Raw genomic sequence first — 9,730 nt, 5'->3', positions numbered from 1 at the left:
TAAAAATAAAAAAAACTCTTTAACGTGGAAAATGTCTTCCACGTTATTTTTTTCTTTTTTTTGGAATGTGGGAGAGAAGAAATTTTTTTTTTTGAAATTTTCTAAATTTTCATGCGTTTTTTTTTGGAACGTAGGAAAGAAAATCATGAAATTTTCAACGTTTTTTGTTTTCACATTCCCACATTCATTTAAAAAAAATATGTTCTTTCCACATTATGAACCGTATAATAAATTGAGCGTACACTCAATTCAACCTGTTCATAATCAACTTGGAATGAACATGCTATCAATCGCACAACAAGTGTGATATTGTAAATCACGAAATACGAAGAAACAAAACCTTTGCTCTGATACCAATTAAAAGAATTTTGTAAATCCAATACCGTATAAGTTTTACAAATCGAATAAGAACTTCTATATTTGGAAATACAATTAATCAAGGATCTAGTTTCAATGAATAACATGGTTTAACAATTAAATACAAAATAATGACAAGGAACCTAGTCCTGCAAGATCAACTGCTTGACCCCGTGGAAGAAAATAAAGCGGAAGCGAAAGGAAAGGTCTTCTAAAAGAAATAGGGTGACGACGTTATAAAACTTTCGTCAATGGAAAACGAAAACAAGATATTATTTGCTTTAAACCTTCAGGGACAAAACCCTATATATATATAACTATCCATCTGTTATCAGTCCATAGATAATAATGGAATAAATTAACTATTCTATATATTTAATCTTTAATCCTAAATATATTAATAAATTTAATCCATATCCAATAATACTGAAACGGACTAATGGATTTTATATATTTTAATCCATATCCAATCATCTGAAACTCGATAAATTTTAATTAGATCACTTGAATGGATTTAATTCATGTCTATATATAAAAATTATAATTAAATCTACTTTTAAAAAATTAAATCCAACAGATACAACATAAGGGTGATGTCTATCATTTCATAGTTAAAGTTGGTGAGTTGACACGATTTTCTTGTCCTGGAGCAATACTTCCCTATACGATTTGATCTATTTGGATCTTGGTGCGTAATGGGCTTTTTTCTTGATTTTTGACGATTGGATTATCATGGGGCATCACCCGTCGCCCGCCATCTTTGACTTCCCTTAAAATTTGTCAACGTGTTATGCAGCGACTATTCAAACATGCTAATATTGTAAGTCCTTTTTATAAATAAATTTTTTATAAATTTTTAATTTTTAAAAATAATAAAAATGTTGAACCGTGATAAATTATTAATTGAATTATTAATTAATAGTTCTAAATCGTGAGCTATAACCGTCTTAGAAAATTATTTTAATTTTCAATCTAATATTATTATAATAATTTTAACTATAGTTGATATAAATAGAGTAATTTGATAATTATCTAGAATAATTTTGATCAAAATTATTGAATCTTGTGTTCGATTAGAGAGGTTGAATAGATGCATTAAATTTTATCATTTTCTTCTTTATACTCGTCTATAAAATATTAATATATAGTGAAAACATTAAATATAAAAACATATAGATAAAAGAATGAGCACAACAATACTATATCTGTTTATGCGATTGAGAACTATGATTCTTACTCTACAATGTATGATTCATAATTAAATCACTCCTAGTAACACTGTTATACTTTCTCTTATTTAAATACCTTTTAAAGCGGAGAACCTTTTAAAATTTCTATTTTTTACAATAAATATAAAGTACATACAGTCAAATAACAAAAGTACAATAATTAAAAATTACAAAAGAAATTTCTTAGTTGCTTTTAACCGTTGTAGATCAATCGCAATGGCTCTGAATGTAGTAACACTATCTAGAACCAATTGTGCAAGTTGCCTTTAAACTTCCACGAAATCAACTTTTATAAGCTTTCTATTTGAGAGTGATCAATCAATCACTTTTTATTGAACAGTTGACTATTTTACATTAGTCAAACCTGCTTCATCACGTCACTCATTTCGCTTGGAACTAGACTTGTCCATTTGCTAATTGGTTCATCAACTAATTACTTGCTTGCCATCAGTTGATTGAACCAGATAAACTTGAGACTGAATTCTCTTGTTCACGACTTGCTCTTCCATTTTATTTGTCCATGTCGTATACTAATTGTGATCATCAGTCGACTATTGATGCTCTTGTTGACTATTCAATCGATTGATTTTCAAATAGAAACTTTCTATTTGTTAGAATTTTAGTTTGAGTTGATTGTCTAGTCGATTGTTTGATCGATCGATTGCTGTAAACCTCAATCGACTACATAAACCCTAAATTCACACATACCATAATTTTATAATTTTAGATTTACTAGTCAACCATCAGCCAATTATTGTTACCTTGAATTCAACCATACCATAACTTTGTGGTTTTAGATTTATTAGTCAATTGAAACTCTAAACTCTAACTCCAGCCACACCAAGATTGAGTCCCTATTGTGACAAGCGACCCTATGTCTCTAGTAGGTCTCATCTATCTAATATATGTCGACCTTGACTTACCAAGATTTGAATCTCATCTAATATTAAATTAACCTTAACCTACAAGACTTCCTGTGTCCATAAACTTCTCATCTTTGAAATTTCACCTATTACATATCGGTGCAAGGAGCATGATGGTGTTTTTATTTTTTTTATTTATTTTTTTATTTTTTATTTTATTTATTTATCATACATACTATTTAAAATTTACATTTTATAATTACTCAAAACATCTAATTTACACTAAAATAGCATAGTAGAGGGTTCAGATCATCTCTCTCGTGGAACCAATGATAAGAAATTTGCCTTAGACAACATTAACAAAGGGGTTTTTATTCTCTAGCCTTATTCAATCATAGAAAAGAACCATGACTAACAACAATTGGGGTCTTATGATACAAGTTTATTCTACCCCATAGGAATCAATTTAGATTCAATCAAACATACAGAAATTACCCAACAGAGGCAACCAAGAAATATTTATGAAGCTTCTGGAGAATTTTCCATCAACATTGGAAAGGTTCTGATCGTTTGTCTTTATTGATGGTCAATGATTGGACACCGAAAAGTACATCAAGAATACGTTTCTCGATGATAGTTAGAAAACCTCAGAAATGATCGCGATAAACATTGTTGCTTGAATTAGATTTTCTCTCGATTTAATCATTGTCGTTCATCAACTAGCACAAAGACGGTGATGTGATTCATGACTTAGGAAGTTGTCCTAATGAGAGTTTGGCGTGGATCATCAGTAGAGGTGGGATTTCGACAAGGATCGTTCGATTGATACCAATACCACTCAACATCATTTACGAGGTACGCTCAGAATTATTTATTATTCTAAAAATTTTAATTTTCAGTCATGTCTTGTACACTGTTATTTCCTGTATTTGCATGCACATATTGTAATAATTAGTTTTAATTATTTACTTATTTCCGTTGTGCATATTTTTGAAACATGAGAACACGCGCATTACACTAGGATGATCCCAATAGTGATATCAGAGCCTGATTGTGCAAGACATACATGTAAAATGGTTTTATGTGATATTGTTCATTGTAAATTTAATTAAATTTTTTTTATTTAATTTAGAATTTTTAATTATAAAAATTTCTTAATTGGTTAGAAAATTTCATATTAAAAAAATTATTTCCTAATTAATTAGATTTTCTTAATTAAGAAGTTTTCCTAAAAGAAAATATTACGATTTTATATAGAATTTTTTGTTATAAATTTTTTTAATTTATTAGAAAATTTAAATTAGAAAATTTATTTCCTAATTAATTAGATTTTCTTAATTAAAATTATATTTTCTAAATTAAAATATATGATTAGATATAAAAAATTATTTTCTAATCTAATTAAAGAATTTTGATTTATGAAATCAGATTTTTAGGCCGAGTTTACTTGATAGCACGGATGAAGAAAGGAAAAGAATCCGTAAGGAAAATAAATCTCTAGGGGAGGAGAAAGGAAGGTAAATAAAACCCATCCCTCCACCGGCCGCCCCCGATCGCCCTACGCCGCCCCGCCGTTGCCGATTCCGCCGTGGACACGACCGCCCCCCTTGCCACTGCGGCTGCGGTCGTGTCCACAGAAGAGGAAGAGTCAAAAAGAAAAAGAACTACCAAAATCACATCCTCAAACTTACCTTCTCGAAGATCCAAAAGAGGCGGCTTCTTCTTCTTCGTCTTCTTCTTCCTTCTTCTTTGTGGATCTCTGAAAGAAATAAAAGATGAGAAGGAAACAACACCCAGTCTCAGAGCCGAGGCATCAGGTTCTCCACCAAAAGCAGGCCTGTAACAGGAACATCACAGAAGGAGGGGAAGCATCATCACTCATCAGCAAAGGCAGAGGCAGAGTGCCATGCGTGCTGGCGCCGGAGTGGGCGGGGGGAGGATGGGGGCCGGCGACGACGCTGGAGTGGGAGGAGAGGGCGAGGGGTGGGCGGTGATGGGCGCCGGGCTGAGGGACTGCGTAGAAGAGACAGCGAATAGCGGAGGAGAATCCCGTCTTTTGTTTTTCCGTCCCTCCTTTCCGCCCGATTTTGGGGTGACGAATTTTGGAGGAAAAACCATCCGTGGAAGGATTAAATTTCTTTCCCTTCCTAAAATATTATAAAAGTAAACAGTGGATGCATGCATGCAAAGGAAAACTTTCCGCAGTTTTCCTTTCCGCACCTCCAAGTAAACTGAGCATTAATCATATTTTATTGAATAAGATTTACAATGATTATAGTTGAAAATAGTCATGATTAATTACATTAATTATGTCATATCATGTCATTTGTCATTATTAGTTGTATTAATTATGTCATACCATTTGTTGTCATGTTATGTAGACAATTCAGTTATTGCATGAAAAGAGGATGAGACCTAAAACTCTTACAAAATTATTAAGGCTAATACCTTCCACTAATATGACAAGAACCAGAGTTTCCTTTCTTGTTTGGGTTGTTGGACTCACTCCAAGCTCGACTTGAAAGTAAATATGTTCAAACTGTAGAGATATGATCTCACGATTAGCGGGTTGACTTTAACTTAAAGCGTTGATTTGTTGGACTCACTTCAAGGTCATGTAGATAGAGGTGAAGTTGGGTGTTATGCATATGATGTATACATGTTAATGTGTTAACAACCTGATGTTTATGTAAACATTCAAATAGTTGATAGCATAATATGATAGTTAGGTATATGTGATACTTAATCGGTATAAGATACCTACTACCGTAGCTAAGAATGGTTTGTTGGACTCACTCCAAGGTTTATTCTTATCTATAGTGGATATCAACCCATTTGGAGAGAGTCTACAATCTCCCAAATTCAAGTAAGGACTCCTGAATTTGTAAAATAAATGAGATTAGTAAATTAATGTATGTAAATGCATTGCAAATCATACCTTTTATTTACTCGATTGTATTTCTAGATTTAATTAATAACGCATGTTGCCCTTTTATTACGCATAATTTAGGATACCAATTAGTTGACTGATCCTAACCTTTAGGACTAGGATAAGAATTGAGAATTGTTCTTAATTTTAAAATTGCATGTTTTATCTTAAATCCGTAAAGAGAGAGTAGGTATATAATGTCTCATTCGCTTGATATATTTTCGTTTGTAAATGAATGTCATACTGTTTTCTTGTCTACTCGAGTATTGGAAACTAAGTGTATCTCTTATAGGGCCTAAGAAACAGTAAAAGACTCATCTTAAAGTTGAAAAATATTACTATGTTTTTGTTTGGATAAAGAAAACTGTTTCTATTTCTTGGATAAATAGAAAAGGTCCATTTGATTTTAGTAACAATTGTTGTTATCTAATTTTGAATGGAGTTCTTTATGAGACGGAACATTGAGTAATAATATCTATATGTTAGATATTTTCAACGAGACATTCAATATTGAAACAAACAACAAACGAGCTCGAAGAGATAATCAATTAACCTCCAACTTGCGGTATCATCGTCTTGACCATATAAGTAAAAAAAGCATAATCAAACTCTAAAAGGTTAATAATTTGGAATCATTTGAATTACATTCATTTGATACATGCGAATCATGCTTTAAAGACAATATGATTAAGTTACCTTTTACCGAAAAGGGTGAACCAGTGGGAGAGTTGCTTGACTTTATATATATTATTATATGTGGTCCAATCATAACTCAAATACTAGGAGGTTATAACTACTTCATTACCTTATCGATGATTATTCACGACTAGGGTATATGTATTTATTGAAATACAACTCTGAGGTCTTTGAAAACTTCAAAGAATTCAGAATTGAAGTAGAGAAACAGCTTGACAAGAGTATTAGATCACTCCGGTCTGATCGAGGTAGTGAATACTGAAGTCAAGAGTTTCAAGATTATCTTAAAGACAATGGGACATTGTTTTAGTGGACTCTACCGTATACACCCAAGTGTAACAGTGTATTTGAGAGGCGAAACCGAACCTTGTTGGACATGGTGAGATCAATGATAAATTATACAAATTTTACCAGAACATTTTGGGCAACGCACTTGAGACAACTGTTTACTCACTAAACAGAGCGTCAACCAAGAGAGTTTCTGCTACTCCATACGAGATATGGAATAGTAAAACCTCGCTTATCTTACGTGAAGATAATGGGTTGTCTTGCTTACGTAGATAGGACTGTATTGGATATGCTGGAAGATAAAAACTGATAAATGTCTATTAATTGGATATCTTAAGGAAACGAGGATTACCAATTTTGTTCTCCCATGGATGTTTGTTTTACGTCATACCATATTCCTGGAAGAACTTCAAGAACCACAACCGATTGCTCATAGTGATAGACATCAAATGAACCTTTTGAGACACAGCCTGTCACGTCCTGAGAGATGGCTAGTCCAGAAAAATTCGGACAACATCTCCCCTGTAACAATTTAAAATCCCTGAATATATTTTAACATAAAGGCCCACACGACCGTTCACTACTCCAACACATGTATATAAAAATACCAACCACACAATAGCTACTACACATGTATAGTCACAAACGACATACCAATAATATATCAATGAAAAACCACAAATGCATACTAATATAAATCCCACTAAAACAAAACATCAACTCCACAAGTCCACAATAACAGAAATTGCGCAAGCGGAATTATAACAACAATGAAATCCACAAATATGAATGCAAGTCCAAACCACAGATACACACAAAAATTCCACAACCAGAATTATAACAACAAGTTCACCGATACGAACATAAATCCAAAACCACACCAGGTAAATCAAAGAAGTAACTCTTCTTTCTGCAAATTCCACTAATCTGAGGAGGAAGGAAAGAAATCATATAATGTCACAACTAAATAAGTAATATGGGTATCAACAAACATAACAAGGTCAATAATACTACATAATAGGTAATAAGTATCATGCAACCACTAATTCATGTAATGTCACATAATGCAACAAACATATATCATAGAAGTGCAACATATCACACACAAAGTGCAAATAAACCATCAACAAATGTAGTAAAATAAACTACCAACAAATGCATGCACATATGCAACACACATCACAGGTAACATGCATGGTCACTGCCTACACTCATCATCCTTAGACACTCATACAATAAATTGGGGCGCATGACAGGACAACTGCACACACTCCAACAACTGACCACTGCATGTGAGTGGAGAGCGGGTATAATATCTCAAGATAGCTATCTAGCTGTCCGGTCACTATCTGCACTCGTTATTCCCAGACACCCACACAATGAACTGGGACGTATGATAGGAAACACCCACTCCAACAATGACTGACCACTACACATGAGGGGGAGCGGTAGAATATCTCAGGAGAGCTATCTAGCTAGTCCTGATTGCATCCACAATGCAATAATACTCTCATTCCTGTACCACTATTTTAGTGGTCAAGTGAGTGCCAACAACAACAACGATAATCAACCACACCTACTACTAGCATGTAGATGTTATGGTGCTCAACTTAACAAGTATTGACTACATTACCAAGACATACATCAATCATGACAAATCATCACAGATCAACGACAAATAAATGAGACTATATTGATAGCAACTAGATCATATCAAAGGTCAACAACTATGTATCAAGCATTGAGTATAATAATAAGAATAAGGTCAAGATATCAACAAATGATTTATAATAAGTCGTGCAATACAATTAAGAACTGTACTGACCAAGTACATGAGTACTCACCTAGTATGACGAGCATCGAAATAAGAACCCCTAATATAATCTCCGTATATAACAGGATCAACAAATCAAGATCCTGCAAATTACAACATACAATACTCACTAAATACAATAATATATTTAATTTTATAGTAAAATAAATCTCCTATTTAACTTATCCTACTCTACCCTTAACCTCAACTGGATCTAAACTAACCCAATCCAATTAACACAACTCAACTAAATTAACCTAACCCAATCCAATCAAAATCCATTCCACACTTAGCTTGAACTGGATTTAAAACTATCGAAAGAAACACAAATCAGTAAATTAACATGATCTAATCCACCCGAAATCAATCTGGATCACATCAACCACGATTGAAAAAACCATCAACATCCTAATTCATAATCCTCAACAGAACAAAAAACCATGAACAGATCCAAAAAGAATTCAGATCACGCCCTCAACATCCAACAATCACAAACAACCCTAACATAACCACAATCCACAACAGATTAGTGATGAAAACCGATCAATCCCAATCTTACAGAAAAATCCAATAGAATCGACAAATCCCAACAACAATCAAAACTCTAATAGACTCAACAAAGCAATCCATAGAACCGATCACGCTGACAAAACCTAACTAGCTTCACAAAGAAAACTTACCTCAGATAAGATGTGCCCTAGAAAACCCAGCTCAGCACCGATTCTGCTCCGATCGTGGCCGCCGTCCTCCACCGATCTGTTGGGTTGCAAGGGTGCAAACATAGTCCCACATCTAAAGCACATGGAAAAAATCATGGGGTTAAAAGGATGGAAAGTATCTCCATTGGCATGAGGCCTTTTGGGGAGAGCCCAAGAACAAAGCCATGAGGGCTTAGGCCCAAAGTGGACAATATCATGCCATTGTGGAGATACGAACATCCTTTTAGACCTAACAAGTGGTATCAGAGCGAGACCGCTCTTCACCGGACTAACCGTCGGATGAGCCATGATCCAGATCTAACCATGTACTTTGAACCTTAAAAACAAAGGAAGTGGGTGCTCCCGTGTCTGAATCAAGAGGACCAGACACCAGGTGAAAGTCCTAGTAGGTCGGGTGGACCGAGGGGCAAAAAGTCCTAGTTGCGACTAGGTGAAAGTCCTAGTAGGTCGGGTGAATTCGAGGGGCAAAAAGTACTGAGTTACGGCTAGGTGAAAAAGTCCTGGTGGGTCGAGGATTCAGGGGGGGCCTGTGGTTCTTTGTTTGAGGGGGGGGGGTTGTTGGGTTGCAAGGGTGCAAACATAGTACCACATCTAAAGCACATGAAAAAAATCATGGGGTTAAAAGGATGGAAAGTATCTCCATTGGCATGAGGCCTTTTGGGGAGAGCCCAAGAACAAAGTCATGAGAGCTTAGGCCCAAAGTGGACAATATCATGCCATTGTGGAGATACGAACATCCTTTTGGACCTAACACGATCAACTCCCAATCGAGCTATGAGCTCAACTAAATTTAGAAATCTAAAGAATCCCAACGATAATCACTAATAACCATACTC

The 9,730-nt window shown here is 34.4% G+C and overlaps 1 pseudogene; it reads left to right on the top strand.

The window, feature by feature from the left end:
- Positions 1 to 4,355: 4,355 nt before the first annotated feature.
- Positions 4,356 to 9,730, top strand: part of LOC141815155 (auxin-responsive protein IAA4-like) — a 26,499-nt pseudogene continuing 21,124 nt past the window's right edge.

Source organism: Curcuma longa, chromosome 21 (assembly GCF_044706935.1).
Source record: "Curcuma longa cultivar G26 ecotype Majalengka, Jawa Barat chromosome 21, ITB_CL_G26_1.1, whole genome shotgun sequence".
Taxonomy (NCBI): Eukaryota; Viridiplantae; Streptophyta; class Magnoliopsida; order Zingiberales; family Zingiberaceae; genus Curcuma; species Curcuma longa.
The sequence above is the reverse complement of the archived record's forward strand: the minus strand, read 5'-3'. Positions and strand labels throughout refer to the sequence as shown.